The sequence below is a fragment of the Aotus nancymaae genome, unplaced genomic scaffold (assembly GCF_030222135.1).
Source record: "Aotus nancymaae isolate 86718 unplaced genomic scaffold, 86718_ANA_hifiasm-v0.15.2.pri h1tg000039l, whole genome shotgun sequence".
Classification (NCBI taxonomy): domain Eukaryota; kingdom Metazoa; phylum Chordata; class Mammalia; order Primates; family Aotidae; genus Aotus; species Aotus nancymaae.
In genome coordinates, this window is record NW_026988453.1 from 5820300 (window position 1) to 5843891 (window position 23592).

At 50.2% G+C, this 23592-nt stretch overlaps 1 protein-coding gene across 2 annotated transcripts in view; it reads right to left on the reverse strand.

Moving 5' to 3' along the window:
* Positions 1 to 23592, reverse strand: part of SYT2 (synaptotagmin 2) — a 115163-nt gene that overhangs the window by 48368 nt on the left and 43203 nt on the right. The gene's annotated exons all lie outside the window — the stretch shown is intronic.

Consider the following 23592-nt stretch of genomic DNA (forward strand, 5'->3'; position numbering starts at 1 on the left):
TAAGTGTCTGGGGCAGCATCCTGTGTGACAGGGAAAGCTTGTGCCTTCATGATTGGAATGCAGTGCTTAGATTAAAAGGGATGGATGAAATGACCCCCACGGTTCCTTCTGATAAAATGGACCAAGAGACACCTGAGTCTTACGCAAAGCTGCCTCCAGCAAAATAAAGTCTAAATACAGAAAATAAAGCACTTCTGTAAGGTTATGTCTGCTCCTTCTGAAAATACCGTGTTTCATGTCTATGCTGCCTCCAGTGTGCCCTTTCCCCTCTTGGGCGGAAGTGGAATTCTGATGGAGTGTGGAAGGATCGGGTGACATTTGCACAGGCAGTGGCTGGGCTAAAATGGGGGAGGGATGGGAACACGGTGGGTCCCAGAGGAAACAGCTGTGCTTCACTCAGAGCCCCCTCAGGCCGCAGAGGACCCTTCCCCTGATAGGGATGACAATGACAGCCTGACAGTCTTAATTTCACTTGATTCTTATCAACTTTCCCGGGAGGCAGCAGGGCGAGGAAGGGATAATTCTTCACTCCATTGAGGCACAGGGAGCCCCCAAAGGGTGGATGACTCACCTAAGGTCCTGAGGTGGGTTAGGGCGTGGAGCTGGGTCTTGTGAGCCTGTGTGGGCTGGGTGCATATCTCGAGCTCCGCCCTCCTCCCCAGGTGCTCCTTAGGTCCTCACTGTCCATCCTCTCCTGTCCTCTCCTTGCAGGCTTCCTGCACCAGTATCTCTAGATGTGGCCCTTACCAATCCTCCAGCCTGACCTGGCGCTGCCCACTCCCAGGGTCCAGAAGGGCTGTGCTCCTTCCTGCTGCAGAGCCTTTGCACATGCTGTCCTCCGTGCCCCACTGCACCATGCCAGCCTCCTCCATCCTGCCAGTCCCGGTGCCCCGACCTCTCCTGTGTGTCCCGTGCGTCTCCTCTGCAGCCCTCATCACCCTCAACCTTCCTTGTTCTAGTCTCCCCCCCAGCACTAGACTGTAAGCTCCAGGAGGGCAAGGACCCCTGCTCATCTAGCCTACTGGCCCAGAGTAGGCACTCAGTAAACACCTCAAATCCTGCATCCTCAAATCCTCATGCTACCTCTGTATGCTGTGTGACTACAGGCAAATTTCATAACTTCTCTAAGCCTTAACTTTCTCACCTGCGACATGGGGATTTTGATCATAAAACAGACTTTTCATAAGGATTAACAGGATCATGTATGTATAGAGACCAGCACAGCGCCATTCTTGGCATAGCAGTGTTAGCCCTGCTGGGGAAGACAGAAGGGCTGAAGGAATAAAGGAAGGAGCCTATTACTCCACCCTCAGCCTTCTCCCCAGGGTTCTAACTATCCCTCCTCTCCCCGACCCCCAACTCTCTCTGCTCCGCAGCCCCACCTCACTTAGTGGCTCCTGAAATCCTAACGTCTCCCTCTAGGCTTCCTGGACAAGGTGGACAGCAGCTGCAGCCAGCTCCTTCCCAACCAGACTTTGCCTCTCCAGTCTGCGGCCCAAGCACAGGACTGCACTGTCCCTGGGTTGGCCTCAGGTGTCAGCACAAACGAACCCCAGTCCTGCAGCTGTGGGGGCAGGCGTTGGCAGAGCCACGGTGGCTAGGGTAGGGTTGGGGAGACTTTAGCCTCCTTCCCAATCTCTATCAGCATCCTCCCAAAGTCACCTCCAAACAAGTCCACAGACTAAAATAAAGGCCCCTTACCTCCCTTCCAATGAGATGGCAACTCCTAAGTCCCTCCTCTACAGAAACGCTGGAGCTGCCCTGGAACTCTGGGCTCTAAGCCAGGCCGGCAGGATCAGGCTCCTGTTGCCCATATGTTTCCAGGGCCCGTAGAGGGAAGGGTCATGTCAGGAAGAGATGCCTCAAAGAGGACTTTGCAGTCTCCTGGGCTGGCTTTCTGTGGCTGTTCAGGTGTCCTCCTTTCTCTCTGAGTGATCTAAGTGAAGGCTGCTGCCTGGGAGTCTGACAGCCCCTTCCCTCGAGCTATATTCCATGAGCACCCCCCAACAGCTGGAACCCAGGCTGCCTGCCTGGGCAGTGCGAAGGCAGCCTTACTAGAAACCCCACCCCTGCCCCCAGGCCCATATCACCCAGGGAGGGACTGCGCTCATTCTCTCTTTGAAAGGAGTGAGGGAGGAAGAGGGGAAGGGAGAGAAGAGGATGCTTGAGAAACTGACGTAGTTCTTCACCTTGACCGAGTTCCCTCCCCACTTCAGACCTGTCCAAACAAAGTAATGGCTCTCAGTTATTCCCTTCCAGAAACATAGCAACTAGATTTCTGTAAAGAGCCTCTAAATCCTGCAGTCACTACCATGACCATCACTAGTGCTAAGAGAGACCCTCTCCCTGTCCCTCCTCCCGCTCCAAATCACTGAGCCATCCGAGCAGCAGCTCTTAATGCTTGTATAGAGCCGTAAGACATAGAATCATTGGATCTCACAGTAATCCTTAGCATTAGCATGGACCCCATGATGATTAACATACAGGCTCCGAAGCCAGACTGCTGGGAGCAGAATCCTGGTTCTACCACTTAGCAGCTGTGTGACCTCGGCTAAGGCACTTAGCACTCTATGCCTCATCCATAAAATGGAACAGAAAGTTTTGCCTCATACAATCATTGTGCATATCGCATGAGTTAATACATTTAAAAAACTTAGAACGATGCCTGGACATAATAAGGGCACAGTAAATGTTAGCTGTTCTGTTTGTTTGTATTTTGTTTTGAGACAGGCTCACTCTGTTGCCCAGGCTGGAGTGCAATGGCGCAATCTCAGCTCACTGGAACCTCCGCCTTCCAGGTTCGAGTAATTCTCATGCCTCAGCCTTCCAAATAGCTGGGACTACAGGCATGCACCATCAGGCCTGGGTAATTTTTCTATTTTTTAGTAGAGATGGGGTTTCATCATGTTGGCCAGGCTGGTCTCGAACTCCTGACCTCAAGTGATCCACACACCCTGGACTTTCAAAGTACTGGATTACAGGTGTGAGCTATAACTGTTGTTTTTATATTATCTCTGCTTTGCAGATGAGGAAACTGATAAAAATACCTACTGGTTTTTTAGGGCCTGCTATGTACCAGGGAGTTTATATGTCGCAAGGGGCAAGGCATCCAGGATGGGCTGCAGCTGAGACTGAGATGCACCACTCAAAGCCCAGGCGTCTGCCGGCATTCTTCTTCCAGAGTATGGATTTGCATCCACTGGGTTACCTGGGGGCCAAAGAGGAGTTCCCTGGGGAAAAAACTTGAACTGTGTTCACAGCCAGGCTCCAGACATATAGAGAGGTTTGGGGCAGTGGTTAAGTAGGGGTTATAGTCAAAAAGAAAGAATTAAGCTGACAAAACAAGCGAGACTGAACAATGGGTCCTGAGGCCAGACAGAGAGACCCTCCCGCTTGGGCAGAGTGGCTGGCTCTTGACCTTGTCTGACCCAGCGGTCCTGGGAAGAGAAGTGGCTGTGTGTAGACTGAAAGAGCTGTCTGGAGAGCAAGCTCACTAAATCTAACACTTCAAGGCCAAGCAACCTGCTGTGAGACTCTGCCCCTCCAATGATCATATCACCCAGGGAGGGACTGTTCTCATTCTCTCTTTGAAAGAAGCTGCTGAGCAGCTAAGGCTGCGGAAGACTGAAAGCCTTGACAGACAGGCACGTCAGCAGGAGGAGCAGGGCCCAGGCATCAGAGGCCACGCAGCAATTCCGGACAGCGGTGCTGCCGGAGGAACTAGAGACGTTGAAACCAGCGTCGAGTGGCAGCCTAGACCGTATGAGGGTGTGTACGTGAGCTTTAGGGGGTCTCCCAGATCACATGCTGGGATGAAGCAGATCTGGGGGAGACAAGATTTCCTGCAAGAGCAAGTAGGTTCTTGGAGTTAATGAGATTCAAGTGTTGAGATGATGGTATTGATGAGGCTGACGGCAATGGTGACAGGAAGCACACGTTCATGCTTATTATGTGCCAGGTACTATTTTAAGGGTTTCATATTAATTTATTTACTTCATACCTGTAATGACTCTAGGAGAGAGGATTACTCTTATTTCTATTTTCGAGACGGGAAAACTGAAGTAAAGAGAGGTAAAATAACTTGTCCAAGGTCACACAGCTAGAAACAGGAAGACACAGAATGTGAATCTGAGCATAGCCACCTAAGGCCGCACTCCAAACCCGTGCCATATGCCTTGCCAATTGACACAGATGCCTTCCTTCCTCGGTCACAAACTGAACCGCGTGGTAGACACTTGGATCCTACCTCATCCCTGGAACTACTTTATGAAATTGGTGTTTGTCCCCATTTCACAGCTGGGAAAACAGACTACCAGAACGCAAATGCCTTGCCCAAGTCTGCACAGCTGGGAAGTGCCAGAGCCAGTATTCAAGTGCTGGTCTTTGGGGTGCTAAAACGCATCCACCTTCTGGGGAGTGATGTGACCTGCCCAAGACCACAGAGCTACCTCGGTCTCCCAGCCTGCTGTGAATCCAGCTCCAGTCTTCCCTGTACAAAAGCACAGACCTTCTCCATCCCCTCCATAAGGGCTTTTCCTGGACATGGGAAGCGATTCCAAGTTCTCTCTAGACTCGAGCCAGACATGTAAGCCCTCTAAGAACAGATGTTTGGCAGAGGGCCCCGGAAGAGGAAAAGGGAATTGGGGTTGGGCTCAGAGGATCTTCCCAGAGAATCCAAGAAGCCAAAATAATCACCTCCCCTATCTGCGGGTATGTAGACTGCAGTCTGAGGAACTCTATCTGGGTGAGCCCTGTGTTCCGGGTACACCTGCCCACCTGTGAGCCGGGGTTTCCAGCCTAGCTGAGGACCCCAGAAAGGGCCATGTGCTTACACACAGTGACAGTTCCATTGCCACCTACTTGCTGGGCACATATATAAGGGGCATAGCCCGTGTGTTCGTTCCTTCCAGAGTAGCTGGGGTTTTAGGGGAGAGAAGATCCAGCAAAGATCTCTGTCAAACATTTATTTCATATGCTTTTTATTTTATTTTTTTGACATAGTTTTGCTCTGTCGCCCAGGCTGGAGTGTAGTGGCATAATCTTGGCTCACTGCAACCCCTACCTCTCAGGTTCAAGTGATTCTCCTGCCTCAGCCTCCTGAGTAGCTGGGATTACAGGCACCTGCCACCACACCTGGCTATGATAGGGTTTTATTGAATATATACTATGTGCCCTGCGCTTTGCCTGGCTCTGGGATACAGCATGCTCTGGGACACAATCCCTGCCCACAAAAGTTTGGAAGTTTGCTGGGGAGGACAGGCACATAGGCAGATAACAGTGCAGCATGGGGGAAAGGCAGGTGTGCACACAGGACTGTGGAGCCAGAGCCCTGGGGGCCTCCATGGGGGTGGGGATGAAGGCACAGCCAGAGAAGATGGCTTCTGAGTGGCTCTCGAAGTACACTTTTGATATGATCCTGAGGAGAGGTGGGTGTTCTGGGCAAAGGGAATATCAAGTGCTCCAGCGTGGAAGCAGCAGGACACTGGGCATGTCGCCTGGAGGCACTGGGCAGAGTGGGAAGGAGGGGCCAGGAGTGGGGCAGGAGGGGCATTGGTGCCTGGATTCGAAGCGCCTTGCATGCAGGGCTAAGGGGGTGGGACTTTTGCAGGAGGCAGTGAGAAGACGGGTGTTGCAGTAGGTTAAGGGAAAGCTGATACTAGTCTGCACCATGGAGGCGCCATGGGAGCGGGAAGGAAGGGGTGGGTTTGCTCATCTAAAAGCAAGGCTCCACACACTGGGTGGCTAACTGGAGGTGGGGGTGAGGAAGAGAGAGGAGTCCAGGACGACTTCTGGATCTCTGGCTTGTGAAACGGGAAGGATGGGGACGTCAGTCACCAAGAGAGGAAGCACAGGGGCGGGTGGGAGCGGGGAGTTCAGCCTGGGATGTGCTCAGTTTGGGAGCCTGTGCCGTATTCAGGAGGAAACGTCCAGGAGCCCCCTAGAAATGTGTGCCTGGAGTTCAAAAAGGAGGTTGGACAGAAGACATGGAATTCACTGACTCATAAACCACACAGGAAAACTTGCTCTGGAGATGTTAAGAACCTGACACATGGCAGTGACCGCATTTGATTCCAGACTATTGGACTCAAATGCTGGTTCATTCTTTCCACCTCAGCACGCTCCTATCTATCGATAGTTATTATCTCACAGCCACAAAGCTATAAAATGCTCTTAAACAGTTTCTTTTTCCTAAAGCTTTCAGGTATATGTTTCCAGTCAGATATTATTCTACCCAGTTTAAAGACTTGGAAAGCTGAAGAATATGTTTAAACAAGTCACACAGCAAATCTGAAACGCTCTATCACAGCCAACCATTCAACTATCTCTGGGAGAGTTGGTGGTGGCTGATGCCAGTGGAAGGGCCCAAGGAGCCACGTGCACATCTGTTGAGGGAACAGCCATCACCCCTTTGCCTTGGGTGAGTGGCATCTGAGGATGGCTTCCTGGGGAGAAATAAACATATGTCAAGGGCTGTGGTGACGGCAGAAGAGGAACTCCTGGGTCACGCATGGATCCGGGGTGGGGGTGACAAGGAGGGGTCAGTGGGTTCAGCCTCTGTCTTCCCTGTTCTCTAAGGACCCACCATGCAGACTCCCTAAGCTTTTTGTCTCTCACCTCCCCCTCTGAATTTCGGGCACCTGCATATCTGCAGGAGGCCTGTCCCAGATCAACTTTAGTGCACCAATGTGTCTTCCCTACCTCCTGCATCCTTGACAGCAATGGAGTTAGTGCATGGTGACAGCAGCCAGTCCCCCGTGATACAATGGCTAGAACCTGGGGACCAAAGCAGGAGGCAGCTTGCTGCTAGGCCCTCTCAACTTCTCTGCCCAGGAGAGTCACTTGAGGAGCTTCAAGAAAAGGTGCTCAAGCCCAGTCTCCCAGATATTCCAATTCAGTTATCCTGGGAGGGGTCCAGCATCAGTTGTTCTCCATGTAGCCAAGGGTGAGAGGACTGCTTCAGTGGAAAGACCTTGACTTCAAAATCAGGCCCAGAATCGTGGCTCTGCCTTGTGCTAACTGTGTGACTTGGATTAATTACTTAAACTCTCTGAGCTCCAGTTTCGTTTTCTTAAGGAACATTCATCATCAATTCACCTAAGATAACCCATTTAAAGCACAGTGCCTAGAGCCTGAGTTGGCCTTTGATGTATATCATTTTCCTTCCCACCACCCGCCCCCCCTTAGAATTTGGATTTCCTCCAAACCTAGCCTGGCATGCAAGTCCCCCAGCTCAGCAGCCCATGGAAAATGTGCCCCTCCCTGATGGCATAAGTTTTTCCTTATCTTTTTGCATGAGAGGATTGCCATCTCAATGCCACTATTTTCACAGAAAATCTTGACCATCACCCTTTTCCAGCTGCACCCAGACAAAAGGCCCTTCTCCAAATGGCCCCACCTCATCGCTCCAACTCTCATGCCTCTGCCCCCAACACGGACTCTCCTGAACCCTCCAGCCCATCTGCATCCTCATCTTCCTGCATAGATTCATACTTCCCCACACAGGTTCACACACTTACCCAGAGAGTCTTCAGTTCTCCCTCAAAGCCCCCTAAATCCATCTCCTCACTCATCAACTCAGTTTTCACTGATTTGTCCTCACAGACACACAGCTCAACATGTCACTATGCCTGGCTGGTACTGTTCTCCAGTCACTTTGCTTGTCGCATACCTTGGCAGTTACCCACGCCCCCCCCACCAAGCATCTAGCACAGTCTGGGTACATGGCAGATGCTTGTCTTAACTGCTGACCTCGTATGGGGGTCAGAAACAGACCAGAACGTGTGTGCCCACAGACCAGCCCCAGAGACTGGGAATAGGGAATCTGGTATTTCCAAGCCCACTTCCCACAAACACTGGCCTCATTTTCCAGACAGGGAACAGAGACTGGGTGCTGGAGTCCCGCAGTGGAGGCAAGGCACCGCTGCATGCTTCTCTAGGAGAGCTATGCTGTAAGGCTACGTTGCCACAACCCGCTGGACCTCTGTGGGTCACCACAGTGATTTGCGCACCTCTTCTTTTCTTTCCTTGAAGAGGAGGTCCTGGTCAAGGAGGCTGGGAGCCTGGGTTCTGGGTCTGTCTCTAGAACTAACTTGCTGTGTGACCTTGACTAAGTTATCCGCTCTCTGGAATGACATCTCAGGGGCCGGAAAACCTTATGTCTTGATCAGAAGGGTCAATGAGAGATGCAAAGTCTTAATGTGGCCACTGGGGCTTCAAGGGCCCTGGCAGCCTGCTTTCAGCCAGCCCTCCTCCCCAGGTCCCTCTACCTGTCCCACTCCAGGCCCCAAACAGAGGAAATTAATTGAGTGTTCAAGTCTCTTCCCTTGCCCAGCTACAGCTGAGCTTACTGGGGAAATTAGGGTGACATTGGTGCAAGTAATTGAGTGTCTTTCCCCAAACGGTCTTTGGGCCCCGTTGCTTTAGCTGCTGCTTAAATGGATGAGCTAATTAACTTAACTAATTGCTCCCGAGGACTAATATTTTCATAGTCACGTGACCCAAGAAGGCACATTCTCCACTGCAACTCTGCTGCCGGCTCTCCCTGGCAGACCCGCTTTCTGCCGAGCCTGTGACAGCTGCCTCCACCTGCAGCACCTGCACGTAGGCCAGCCCTGTTTCTTTGAAGGCACCAGAACGCCTTCCTCCAGCCTCTGCCCAAGTGCAAAGCCTGACTCCAGACTCACTCCTGCCAATTCATTCATCCATTCAACAATCTTTTGTTACTTGCCTACTTCATGTGTCAAATGCTGTTCCCAGCGTCGGGGAGTTAATGATGAGCAAAAGCAGACAAGGTTGTTCCCTCGTGGGGTGTTCATCCTACTTGGTGAGGTGACACTGATCGTTGACCCCCTGCCCCCACCCAAATACACACACATACATCAGGTCTGTCTTACAACCAGCACTATGGGGTGTGGGATAGATTCGGACCTCTCAGGGAGCTCAAGGACAGCTTCCTGGAGGAAGTGGCCCTTGAACTGAGGCTTGAAGGCCAGGCCAAAACTAACCAGGAAGCAAAGAGGGAAGTGCATTCCAGACAGAGTGACCAGCTTCTGCATAATCCAGGTGAGAGATGCTCACGGCTGGCCAAGCTGCTGGAGATGACAAGAGGTAGAGGGATCGAGAAAGAAGAGAAAAAGTGACTGGCTTTGGTATTGGGTAGGGTGTGAGGGGAGAGGACAAAGGGGCATTAAGAGTAACTCCTAAGCTCCTGGCTTGTACTGTGGGCTGAATGGGGTGTCACTCACTGCAATAAAATTCCGTAGAGTCAGACCAGGTGTGAACAAGAAGGTAAGAGCATGAGTCAGGTGTTGAGATGTCTTAGAAGTGTCAAAGTAGAGACGCTGAACACACAGACAGGTGAGCAAGAGAGTTCAGAGGAGGGGCTGGGCTGAAGATTCACATTTGTGAGTCATCTGCTTAGGGGAGGAGGCTGAAGCTGAAGGCTGTGGCCATGTCGGATGGCAGGAGACGAGAGCCCAGGACAGGCCTTGAGGAAGCCCAGAATTATTCACTGCAGGCTCTTCCCTAGCAGACTTGAAACATACCTCATTTTTACAATGTCATTTTGTTCTGCTTTTTTTTTTAATCTCAGAGTCATTTAAGCTACTTCCATTTTCTTTATCTACTGTTGAGCCGACAGCTGATCAAGTGCCTGAGAGTCTTCAGGGACAAGGGAACACCACCATTAATTCAGGCACAAGGGAACACCACCGTTTAGCTACACACTGTGCTGGGTCTTTAACATGCCTAACCTATGTGGCCTTTGTAGGAGAGTTGTTCCTGTCCTTGTTTTCCAGAACAGGAAACTGGGGTTCAGAGAAGTTAAGTAGTGTCCCTAGGGTCCCACAGTAAGTGGCAGGGGTTGCACGGGCCTGCCTGACACATTTTCACTTCCAGATGCTGTCTCTCCAAAAGAAATGGGTGTGTGCTTGCAGGGCTGAGGGAGGGTCTGAGGGACCCCAGGAGTGCCAGTCACCTTTCATCTGTGCCATGGGTGGCAAAGACCAGAAGATGTGGATCTCTGATGTCCTCCCACTGGTTCAGGGCTGCACAGTGATGCTGGCAGGGAGAACACAGGGAAGGGTGATCATGTGTGAGGTGACATGGAGGGAGTGGGCCTGCTTGGGGCAGAAAGTGCTGAGCCAGCTAGGAGAGGGGGGCTTCCCTGTCTGAGCAGCAGCAGGTGTGACCCCAGGCCAAGAAACAAGGACCAGAAAGTGTGGCTTCTTGTGTGCAGAGAGGAGGGTGTGAACAGCAGGTCGTTCCTGTGAGAAAGGGGGTGAAGAGTGAACATGCGGCACTGGTGGAAAAAGCAGGCTTTGGAACACACACACACGAGAGCACATATGCACACTTGCATGCATGCACATAGGCACACACACTCACATGCTCCAATCAGAACAGTCAGGAGCATCAGCCTGGTCTGGGTATCTCAGAGGCTGAACTCTGGGGTCCCCTGCTGGTCATTGCTATCGGACTCCGAGGTAAACAGAAATTTCCCGAGACTCCAGATCCTCAGCCCCAGAAGGCTTTGGCTACCTTGTCTTCTTGATTTTGCTGCTCTCAATTCTAGACTAAGAGCAGAAGTGGTGCAAGCCTCTGTCTGGGCGTTTATCCCAGGACCCCGTGAGCCTGAAACTTGGAGCCAAGAATGATAGAGTGCAAAGACCAAGGGATCAGGAGCCAGACAGACTGGGTTCAAGTCCCAACAGCTGCTTTCCAAGTAGACAGCCTTAGGGAAGTGTCTTTAACCTCTCTAAGGCTCACTGTGTCATCTATAAAAGCAGGAAATAATGTCTTTTTTGGCAAGGATGGTGTGAAGCTCAGACGAGCTGGACCACATGTTAAGTTCAACATGCCACACATATGTAGAGGGCCCAACTCCGTGCCACAGCCATGACATAGGTAAGTTTCCTTCGTATTTCCACTTAGTTCTCCTCAGCCCAACCTCCTGCTTCATGCAGGAATTTCCTAACCAGCCTCTGCTAGAACATTCTAGCAACAGGCAACCCACCACATTATGCTCTTGCCACTGTTTGGACATCTTTAAGAGTTACAGTGGACTTCCTTATCTTGAACTAAAATCTCTCTCCCTGTGGCTTCCACTGCCAGACAGTCCAGCCCTTCAGAAGACAGGGCCACTCTCCAGCTCTCTGGAAGCAGCCACCATGGCTTCCCTGGGTGCCTTTGTCTAATCCAAACTGTTCTTTCCACCCTTGTTCCAGTGTTTTCCATTGCCTCTGCCCTCCTGGCCAATTCATCTGGGCAAGGCTCAGTCTGTGTGTGTCCTTTTTAAAATGGGATGTCCAGAGAAGTACAGTACACCCTACATAAAAGCCAACTATCCAAATTCCAGGTTCGACAGAGGATGAGCCAACCTTATTATGGTCATGGCACAGAAGCCTTTCCATCAGGTCCAGTCTCTGGCACAGCCAGTTCAAACACACCCACAGAAGAGCCACGCTCATCACGGTCTTTAAAGCAGCCCACTAGAAGAGTCCCAACGGCAGCCTGTAGAATAGATACCTAAGTCCCAAAGTGGGCCTCTTTCTCCACCCACGACTCTCTCCTCCCAGTGAGAGGTGAAGCCTATTTCCCTGGGAGGTCAGGTCAGGACCCTGGACAGAAGCTACTCCTGACTTAGGCATTTCAACCCAAGGCAGGCAGTAACTGGGAACTACCACAGGGCTCTAGGAGAAGTCTGGGAAGGAGTAGTCAGACAGCTATGTGAGCTGGAAAATGGTGTGGTGGTCACTGCATTTCCCCTCTCCTCCTTCACACTGGAGAGCTGTTAAGATCACCTTGGGGACCCTGGCTCCTGAGGTGAGATGTAAGAGACCCCCCTTGCTTGGCCTCCCCCTTCCCCTGATACCTGGGTCCAGAAACTGAGCGCAGTCAGCACAGACAACAGCCCTGGGATCCCTTCATTGTCTTTGACGAGGACTGGAAGCCAGCAGGTGGGTAAACGGTGAAAGCAGAGGGCTACAGAGGGGCCAGGGCCCTGGAGGGAGCTCAGGGTGTGTTTGGTGGGGACGTAATGCTGATCCTGCATCTCCTCCTTGACTGCCTTGAACAGCTAATCAATGAATTTGTTACTCAATCAGCAGGAAGTCACCAGCCCCTTCCTGGGAACCCTCTCACTTGGGTTCACTCCGCATGTTTCAAAGCACTTTCTGTGCTACCTCTGGGCCCACGTGGCAGGATCAGCTCTGCCCCCAGCTCACCGAGTGACCTTGGGCAAGTCACCTTTCCTCTCTGAGTCTCAGGTTCCTTATTAAGAAACTAAAAGGATTGGACTAGGTGATCTCTTAGGGCCCTTTCAGCTCTGATATTCCATGGTTCTGTGAGCTGAGAGCCTGGAGGTGGGTGGATGACAAAGCTGCCTGCCCCTTTTTTAGTGAGAAAAAGGAGAAAATGATGAGGGCATCTTGCACTGGATGGTGCCAGAAATGGGACTGCAGATTTCAGCTAAAAGTGCCCCGGATGGTGGCAACAACCAGTGCGTGTGGCAAGGGCAACAGAGGCAGCAGAGCCACAGCCCAGGAAGCCAGCCAGGCTTGGCCACCGTGTCCCCTCCCTGGGTCAGAAATACCCACCTTTGCCTTTACTGATGCCTCTTGGATCCTGCCCCTGGGCCAGTCCAGAGCTGGGTGACAGGATGGCTGATGTCCCCCCACCCAGCCTCTGGCCCCCAGGCTATGACAGCAGCTACTAGAGGAGTAAGAAGACTAGGGGTCTAGGTGTGGGCTGGTGAGCACATGTGGTGTGTGTGTGCCTCAGACAGCAGCTGAGCAGCCTGCACCAATCTCAGAGGCACTGCAATGCAGTGGTCGGATTTTTTTTATGAGTTTTTTTTTCCCTAAAACTTCTCATTTCCCAGGGAAATGTGCAGCCAAATGCTTTAAAAAAGGAGCGGCCAGACTGCCTCAAAATGTGTCAACCCCCCGATTCAGGGTGCTAACACCCACCTCTTACCCCTGCCAGTGTGTGGCCCCCTGAACGCTGCTCATGGTGAAGTCAGGAGGTCTAGGTAGAAGGAGTATGAAGTGGCTGATTTTCCCTTCCTAAAAGCTGGGGGACACAGACTGATTGAACTTAAACACTTGCCAGATTGGAGCACTTCTCAATTTCCCAATCCCTAGGGGTTCTGGCTTAAGGCTCCTTCACATAGAGGCAGAGATGCCTTCAGACTCAGGAAAATCTCTGTGTGTCTCCCTTTCTGAATGAGTTTTTTGAGGGATGGAGGGAAGATGACAATGCCCCTCCCACTTTGGGGTATCAAATACCAAATCTGTTGCAGCATTCTCAGAAGGGCATGAAATTGACGACCCTGTCTCCTTCCCTGGTAGAAGGGACCCCTCCCCTTTCCCAATGCAAAGCAAACTAATTCTGCACACACGTTACCTCTGTCCCTGTTCTTCTGGATCTTGGGTTTCAATTTAAGGAAACTTTTTAGTCCAGCTCTGCTTTCCCCATTAAAAAGGTGATGAGTTCAATCAGCTATGAAAATAAATCCAGAAGAAAGGCTGAATGGACCCAGGGGCAGACCTATCCCTGCCAGCTCGGGTGGAGTCCCGTCCAGCAAGCGGAGGGTTTCCTGGGACTCCAATTGCCGTGGAGTGACACCAGGGGCTCTCTGTTGATAGAGAGAAGCAAAAAGACATAGCGTAGAAGTGTGGTCGAGCTGGCAGCATTTGGCCAGTTAGCGGCATTTTAGCCTTGGAAAGGACTCTGAAAGGCCCTTGTGGAGGAAGGGGAGCTGCCCCTGCGGTCTCTGTCCTGTCTCTCGGGTGCCCGATTTGGGCACAGCAGGTGGTGAGCACAAGGTCCTATGCTCTCTCCCCATGACCTGGAGGGGCTATGAGAGCTCCGTCTGCCCTTCTCCTTTAATGTTGGGTCTCTCTTGGGCACAGATGGTTCTAGCTTCGGGGCAGCCAGGGCACAGTCGAGCCAATCTGGGTACAGCCCAGGGAGAGGTGCTGCCAGTCGGCCCATCTGTCGAGCAGGTGACAGCTGCTGACATGTAAGTTGGGGGTGAGGGGTGGGGAGCTGGGCTGGTAAGGTCAGAGTTACTACTTGCAGGACCTCTCCCCCTGCCATTAAACCCCCTAGGTCTGGGCAGGAGGTGCCTCCAGGCCCGAGCTTGGCACGGAGGTCCTTCAATGAAAACAAACTGATTCTCTGTCCAAGAATCTCTGTCCACTCTGCTTCGTGTATTTCCATCAAAACACAGGCTAGAGCACATGCCCACTGCCAACTGAGGTGACAGCTCTCTCCTCCTGAAGTCAGAACAAGGGGCTGGGCTCTGAGGACAGTAAGGGGAACCTGAGTTAGCCACAAGGGGAAACATCTCAGCAAGAAAGCAGAAGGAGCTAGTGGGGCAGGACAGTGTAACATATATGAGCTGGACTTTGGTCCTGACTACGCCACCTTCTCGCTGCATGACATGGGGCAAGTTCAATAACTTGTCAGAGCCTCAGTTTCCTCATCTGTAAGAGGGAAAGTAATCCTTCATAAGGCTGCTGGGAGGATCACATGACAGTGCATATATGCCCTCAGCTAATGGTGGCTACTACTTTTGTTACTGCTACTACCCCAGCATAGCAGGTGAGAAAGACAGGAATCGTTCTGCAGCAGCCTTCGCCAAATAGCTCCCAGACTTCAATGTGCATTAAAAATCTCCTGGAAGCTTCCATAAAGTTCAGATTCCCAGGCCCAACTCCAGAGATCTCAATACAGCAAGCTCAGTTCAGGTACCCCAGGAGATTCTGACACGGTGGTCCATGGACCACCTTTAATTTTTTATTTAAAAAAATTTTTAATTAAAAAAATATTTTTGTAGAGATGGGGTCTCACTATTTTGCCCAGGCTGGTCTTGAACTCCTGAGCTCAAGCAATCCTCCTGCTTCAGCCTCCCAAAGTGGTGGAATTACAGGTATAAGCCACTGCACCCTGCCGGCAGATCACATTTTAAGAAGCACTTCCCCAGAGGAAAGGAGAGATGGTTCTGAGCCCGTGGCTCCCGGGTGGTTGGATGCAGGCCCCTACGCCTCAGCACATTGCAAGCTTCCTCTCCCGCAGTCTTCCTTTTGTCTGGACTTAAGGACTCTCTAGGGCTTTGCTTCTTCTGCCACAGTATCATATTTCTGTACCCCCTTTCCTCAAGACACGTAACCATTCAGCACATGCTTATTGAGCAGCTACTGCACTCCAGACATGGTTCCAGGTGCTGGAGACAGAGCACTGGATGAGACAAAAATCCTTGCCCTCGTGGACCATATAATTCGTGTATTCACTGGTTCAGTCAATACCGTGGAGTGCCGACTCCTGCTGGGCACCGTGCTGCAAGCTAACCTCCTGTCAGAAAAGGGCCGTGGAAGAGATAGCCCTTAGGACCACACACCTGCCCCTGGGAACCCTCAGTTCCAAATCCCAAGCCAGAGGCCAGGGTCCAGCCAGCTGCCACTTGTCACCTACTGGGTGGCACCTACCGAAGCCACCTACTGGCTAGGCCAAGCAGAGGCAGCCTGGAAGAGATGGATGGTTTGGCCTTCCTCCCCAGCTCACTCATTGCCACTGCTGAGTACAAGGTATTTCTTTTTTCTCCGATGCAGCCTCATCCCTTTGCATGATCCTATGCCTCATAATTACATGTGAGGACGGGCTAATCCCCCAAACACGGTGTCAGGTCATCGATAACATTCCCTCGTGGTTGCCCTGTGCCACTCGGCAGCCTTCGCACCGCCTGGCAGGGGGAGCTCAGCCCGTGGCCTCAATTTTTCATGCCAGTCCTGCATCCATCACCGGCCTGCCAACTCCAGTCTCTGCTCCAAGGGGGCAGGTGTTCAGAGAGAACACTCTGCAGGTGCTGGCCCTCTCCCTCCACCCCTGCGGGAGTGTTTCTAAAGCGCAAAGGGCCTTTGAAATTAATCGAATCCAATCCTCACATTTTGTTAGTGGAGTAACTGAGGCTCAGAGTGGGACTGTAATTTGATCAAAGTTGGTCACAAACCTAGCACATTTACTTCATTCATGCACGCATTTACCCATTCATTAGTTCACTTGTCAGATACCTTGAGAGTCCACCAGGTACCAGGGCTGTGCTAGTGACTGGACACACAAGGATGACAAGCTGTGGTTTCTGACCACAAGAGGCCCACCCTCCAATGAGGAGGCACACATGTGATCACCATGCAATGTAAAGCATATGATGACCAGTGCGGTGGGAGCAGACAGGAGGTGCCAACCCGGCCCGGGAGCCAGGGGGCCCTCTAAGCAGCGTTTTTGTTGGGGGGAGAATAGGAATTACCCAAGCACATGGTATAAGAAGGGCATCTCAGGCAGAGGACACACCATGGGCAAAGACCAGCAAGTGGCAAGAGGCGTGGTGTATGTGAGTTGGCGGCAGAATTGGAATCATGCCCAGATCTTCAGATCCCAGTGTTTTTCCCCTGCCTCTGCAGCCTCACTGCTTCCTAAAGATGCAGAGATTACACTCATTGATCCCCCTGCCTGGGGCACAGCCCTGTACATTCGAGGCAAAAGTTAACCCTCTAATTAGTAACAATGCTCAGGGCAGCATCTGGAAGACAGAGCATCAATTAGTAAAACTTGCCGAGGCCAAGGGCTCCTCCAGAGTCTACCTGGACTATGAGAGCGAAGGTACTGGCAGGGCCAAGTGCTACCCTTTCACCTGCTCAGGTACGTCATTAACAGAGGGGCGAGGCATGGAGCTGGGCGGGTGGAAAGACCCTACGTCTCCATCCTCCCTAGGTGAGTGCACATGTCCCCAACGTCTCTGGGCACGTGCCAGGCTCATTAAGAGACACTGTGTGTTATGGTTACAGATACAGGCTTTGGCATTGCACAAAGCTTGGCCCCATCATTAGCTGAGCCTTTACTACCTGAGTAGCCTTGGACAAGTCAGGTAACCTCTCTGGGCCACAGGATCATCACTTGTAAAAGAGGGTTACTAATATCCATCTAATAATGTTGTTGAGGATTAAAAATGTGTATGGAATTGGTTGGCAAAGTCCCTGGCCCATAGTAAATTGTCGGTAGTAATAATGGAGAAGTGACTGGGGCTTGGAAGGGGAAATGAGCTTGCCCTTTCCCAGAGGAGGGAAGCAGTAGCAGGCTGCAGTACTAACTCCTTGGAATATGCTTAGCTGTGTCAACTGTCATCAGTCACTTAACCTCTCTTGGTATCATCATGAATCCTCTTTTCTGGAAGTTTTCCTGGGATTATGGGTATGTGGGGCAAGGAACAGCAATCAGTCCAACACTGGGGAGGTCCTTTCGTGGCTTCCAAGCAAATTCAAGCCACCTTCACCCCAGGGACAGCAGGGCATTCAATTTTCTGAGGAAGAACCAAGGGATACTGAGGCCATTACTCACAGCATTAAGAAGGGCTCTGGGATCACACGTTTTATCAGCAGACATTCTAGCATGGACATTCAGATACCACACCGGCAGTTCAGCCTTGCTCCCAGCTCTGGCCTCTTCTTTCCAGTTTGCTGGGTGCCACCATCTGTACCCCATCCACAATATTTCCCCAAGAAAACTCCAAAAACCTTTGCCTCCAAACTGGCTCCTCTTCCTGAATCTCCTGTGTCTGTTCACAGCACCACTGTGTTTCTGTTCACTCCACTTCAAAAATTCAGTGGTAACTTTTTAAAAAGACCTTTTATTATGAATATATCCTCAAATTTACACAGAGTCACAAAAGTGAGTATAGTGTGTCCCATCTGCTCATCACCCAACTTCCATTTTTAAGAATATTCTACAATCTCCCTTTACCTCTTCCCCCTCACACTTTTTCTTCTGGAGTATTTTAAAGCAATTGAAGACATTATCTCCTCTGAGGCTGGCTAAGGGACCTGCACTCGAGCTGCAGGGCTGTGGGAGAGAGGGCAGGAAGACCATGGGGCAACTCCGGATGCACTCGCCGTGCCTGGGGTGCTCTGTCTGCTGGGCTCTTAGAAGAATGGAGGCTCCTTTCTCTGTTTGCACTAACTTTCAGATGGGCTTGGGATCCAAGAAGTTCCTCCCCTGGATGTAAGGTCAGCCAGGTTACAAAACTCCCGGATTCCACAAGCACAGTGCCCTCCGGAATCTGCAATGAGCAGCATCGGGATGTCAGCTGCCTGGCTGCAACCTCTTCTACATTCAAGTTATTGTCTCTCCTCTGCAACGCAGGTAGGGAAAGGCAGGCTCACCCACTGCCTGAACCCTGGCTTCCCCAAACAGAGAATATGAATGTTGAGGAGGTAGAGGGAGGACCTTTCCATGTACAGGGAGGAAAGAGATTCCAAGGCCCTCCTTCTAACAGTCCACAAGGCTCCCGTGAAGTCTAAGCTCACGCCTCTCATTCCGGTTCATCCTTAGCTAGGAGGAAGGTGGCTCACTGCATCCCACTTGGGTTTCCTGCATGCACGCAACAGCAACAAGGCCCCAATCTCCATCGCTGGCCCCATTTTATGTTTTCCAATCAACTTCATTGAATATACTCATTTTAAGTATGCAGCTTGATGAATTCTGGTAAGTGTATACGCACTTTATCACCACCCCAATCAAGATACAGCATATTTCCATCACCTCAAAGCATTTCCTGTGCCTCTTTGCACTCAGCCCCCATCATCCCCAGCCCCAGGTAACCTCTGATTTGGTTCATCGTCAAGTTTACGTGTTTGAAAGGCTTATATGAATGGAATCATTACAGGACGCACTCTTCTGGGATGGCACCTTTCACTCAGCATAATTATTCTTTTTTTTTTTTTTTTTTTTTTTGAGACCGAGTCTCGCTCTGTCACCCAGGCTGGAGTACAATGATGTGATCTTGGCTCAATAAAACCTCTGCCTCCTGGGTTCAAGTGATTCTCCTGCCTCAGCATCCTGAGTAGCTGAGATTATAGGCGCCCACCATCACACCCAGCTAATTTTTGTACTTTTATTAAAGACAAGGTTTCACTGGTCTCAAACTCCGGACCTCAGGTGATCTGCCTGCCTCGGCCTCCCAAAGTGCTGGGATTACAGGCTAGAGCCATTGCACCCAGACTTCTCAGCATAATCATTCCAAGATTCACTCATGTTGTTACAGGTAAGAGGAGTTCATTCTTTTCATTACTGAATATAGTACGCCATTCTATGGTGTGCCTATTTAAAGTTTTTAATTTCTATTTAATTTATTGATGTATATTCTGCTCTTATTCTTCCTACAGTCTTCTGCTCTAAGAAACTCTGCTGCATTCTAAAAGGGTAATGAACTTGTTCCTGGGATGAAAGTAATGAGGAGGAAAAGAGCAACCATCACCACAACAAGACAGTTTTTGCTGTCACCTCCTGCCTAAAGCACAGTCAGAGGTACTTAGGTATGTCTTGTTTAGGGGGAGGATGAACCAAATAACTTCTTATACTCCTTCTTAGTTTTCTGATTCCCTTTCAGTGACATTCATCAAAAAATGATGAGCACTTACTAAGTCCTGGGCTAAGTACCTATGACAAGCGCCTGACCTCAAGGCCCTTGTCAGGGAGGCAGGCAGATGAATACGTGATGCCTGGTGTTCCTTCTGGACTAAAGCAACCGAGGGAAAAGTCTGTCTGGAGCTCTGCCTCGTGGGCCTTCAGATAGTCTGTAGCCGGCAAGATAAAGCTACTTTGAAAGTCCTCAGCTGTGACGTCCTGCAAGGCCAGAAGAGTGGGGGCACTGCTTCATGAATTATAGGTCTCTGTCTACACTTCCCCATTTTCCGTACACCAGGATCTCTCGGGAAGGCCTCACTGCACCTCTCCCTCCTCCCCGCTTGCTCTTCTCTGCCTCCCCCGCATCTGTCTCTCGCTCCCCTCACTCATTTGTTCCTTGTCCACCTTTCCACATTCATCGGTCATCAGTGCAACGTTTACACTTGTTTTGTTGTTTACTAAATGGAATTTTGTGATCATGATTTCTAATTTAAGAAGCAGATAAATGGCCACAAATTTATTTCCTTAAAAAGCTAACTAAAATAAGTTTTGTAAGCAGCTCTCATTAGGAAAAAAGGATTATCTAGTCCCTGGTCCTCATGATGCCAAACAATTAATTTCACTTAAATTTCCCCAGTGATCTGACTGCTTGACTGGCTGTTTCATTGGAATCTAGATCCAGCCCATTGGTGAAAATGGTAGCACGCTCTTCCCTCAGAGAAGATTCCCATCCAGGAAATCGGGACAGACCAACGTCCCACAGAGCAAACCTGGAATGCAGAGGGCCCAGAATTCCGCATCTTCTTTTTTTTGAGACAGAGCCTCACTCTGTCGCCTGGGCTGGAGTGCAGTGGCACGATCTCGGCTCACTGCAACCTCCGCCTCCCAGGTTCAAGTGATTCTCCTGCTTCAGCCTCCCGAGTAGCTGGGATTACAGGTGCCCGCCACTACGCCCAGCTAATTTTTTTGTAGAGACGGGGTTTCACCATGTTGGCCAGGCTTATCTCAAACTCCTGACCTCGTGATTCGCCCGCCTCAGCCTCACAAAGTGCTGGGATTACAGGTGTGAGCCACTGTGCCTGGTCCCAAATTCTGCATCTTCTTTAGGCCCCACACATAATGTACAGAGAGGAGAGGGTTTGAAGGCTGAATACTGGGGATGCTGGGTTAGAGCAGGAGAACCGAACAATCTCTCCATGATAAACACCTACCATTTCAGAGGTGTGCCACAGACACAGCCCAAAGTGAATGACTCTATCCGTCTATTGAGATGCTCTAGAATCAATGTGCTTACCATGGTGAGTGAGAGTGTCTGGCCCCCAATCCTCTTATCAAATTCACTGTCTGAAAGACCTAGAAGGCCAGGCGCAGTGGCTCATGCCTGTAATCCCAGCATTTTGGGAGGCCAAGGCAGGTGGATCACCTGAGGTTAGGAGTTCAAGACCAGCCTGGCCAACACGGCAAAACCGTGTCTCTACTTGAAATACAAAAATTAGCTGGGTGTGATGGCAGAGTAATCCCAGGTACTCAGGAGGCTGAGGCAGGAGAATCACTTGAACTCAAGATGTGGAGGTTGTAGTGAGCCAAGATCAAACCACTGCACTCCAGCCTGAGCGACAGAGTGAGACTCTGTCTCAAAAAAACAAAACATACAGAGAAATAAACAAAAACCCAGAAGACTGTCATTATGTTCTCTTCTCCATATAGAGGATTTAAACCTTGTGAATCTTATAGTGATTTGACAGGTGACAGAGAACTGAGAAGTCAGAAGGGGAAAAGACTGAACCCAAAGGAAAACAATATTAGAGAGCCACTACCACACCTAGGGCTGGACGGAAAAAAAGGAGGCGGTGGTATTCACAGGACCCAGAATCTGGGGCCTTCTATTAAAAACTAGATCCACAGAGCAATCACAACTACTGCCAGAAAGGCCACTTGAGGCAAAAAGACGAAGGGCTTCTCCCCCTCTCCTGCCCTCCAGTATCTACCAACGCCTACCTGTGGCTGAACCTACCCAGAATCCAGTTGTCAAGGAAGCTTGGGAAATGTAGTGTGCCAAGCAGAGGAAAGGATCTAAGGACAAACTGGCAAGTGACCAGCCGAGCGAGCCAGCGAGAGAGAGAATGTGAGTGTGTGTGTGTGTGTCTGTCTTCCTGTGTGGATGTTATCAGAAAGAGAGGTGGATACTTTATTTTATAGTGGTCATTCTAAACAAACCCCGTTGCTATGTGTAACAGTGAAGCTTACATCAATCAGTAAATCTTCAGATAGTCTATAGCCAGCAAGATAAAGCTACGTTGTCAATATCTAAGTCCCATGAGAGTAACGGACTGAGCCCACAGTAGGCTTCTTGGGTATTTCCAGGCAATCCTCCCTCTCAGCACCATCAAAGCCTATGTAGCAGCTCAACAGCACACAAACAAATGGAGAAGGACATTTTGGTGGGAACAGAACAGAGGCAGAAGAGCTGTAGCCCCCCGGAGTATAAACTCATTGACCATATCGTAGGGCTCCCACACTCTAGTCACAGACACGTGGAGACACGGGCTGACTCATCTCTCATGCGCTCATCCACATCCGTTTGTATACTCAGACACACTCAGATAAACTGGTTAAGACACATGTCTGCCTCAAGTCTTTGTTTTATTTCATTATGGTCTAAACCTCTCAGGTGTGATGTGGGAGATAAATAGTACAGTACATGTGAAAGTGCTTTATAAAGTTAACAGCACATTACTCAAATAAATGCAAAAATATAATCGGGATTATACTTTCATTCTGTAGTTTGTTAAGAGTGAAAACTGCTAGTGAAGGTTATAGGTAGAATTACTGTAAGATCCACAGGGTTTAAAGACTCGGGCAAATAGCTAGAAATCCTTTATTTAGGGAGGAGGACATAATGACAACACTCATTTATCAAGTGCTTACTACATGCCAGACATGTGCCAGACATTTTATGTGCATTATTATTCTTAGGAGAATAATAATTCCTTGCCTTGAAGTATTTCTTAAAGGCAGGAGTTACTCTGTCCATTTTCCAGAGGAAAAGCAGGTAAGTTGTACAAGAGCTCATGGCCACCAAGGGACAGAGCTGGGATTCGAGCTTGAATCTGTCTGACTCCAAGCCCCACCCACCACTCCATAAGGCATCTCCTCAAAGACAGGGCGTCGAGGCACTGACCAGTGGCCCCCGGGCAGCTCGATGACCTTTGTGTTGAAGCCACCTGTATTTCTTGAAGTAGAAGCCAAAGGAGGCTTGTTAAATTAGTTAGAAATGATTGGCTTAGTAGGGGAATCTTGCAGTAATCTTGTAGTAATCAGGTATCTGTCTATATCTCATTTATGTCAAGTCTTCAGGAATTTGGGGACCTGCTGATGTTCCTGAAAGTCTAGGGTAGAGCTAATAAATTCAGAATGCATTAATTCCACACAAGCCATGAAAATATCAGTGAGGCTAAGCAGCTACTAACACAGAGCGAGATATTGTGAGTCACATAACTAGACAAAGTCTTTGCATCTCTTTACATCTTGCATTAAACTGTGCACTAAAATATTGTTTAGAAATACTAAGTAGCCAGGCGCGGTGACTCACTCCTGTAATCTCAGCACTTTGGGAGGCCAAGGAGGGTGGATCACGAGGTCAAGAGATCGAGACCATCATGGTCAACATGGTGAAACCCTGTCTCTACTAAAAATACAAAAAATTAGCCGGGCATGGTGGTGCGTGCCTGTAATCCCAGCTACTCGGGAGGCTGAGGCAGGAGAATTGCCTGAACCCAGGAGGCGGAGGTTGCGGTGAGCCGAGATCGCGCCATTGCACTCCAGCCTGGGTAACAAGAGCGAAACTCCGTCTCAAAAAAAAAAAAAAATACTAAGTAATGTTTAATTCTTATCTTTAGCGCAGGCACGGTGGCTCACACCTGTAATCTCAGCACTTTGGGAGGCTGAGGCAGGAGGATCTCTTGAGCTCAAGTGATTGAGACCAATCTGGGCAACATAGCAAGAACTTGTCTTTACAAAAAAATGGTTTAGGCTGGGCGCGGTGGCTCACGCCTGTAATCCCAGCACTTTGGGAGGCCGAGGAGGGTGGATCATGAGGTCAGGAGTTCAAAACCAGCCTGGCCAACACAG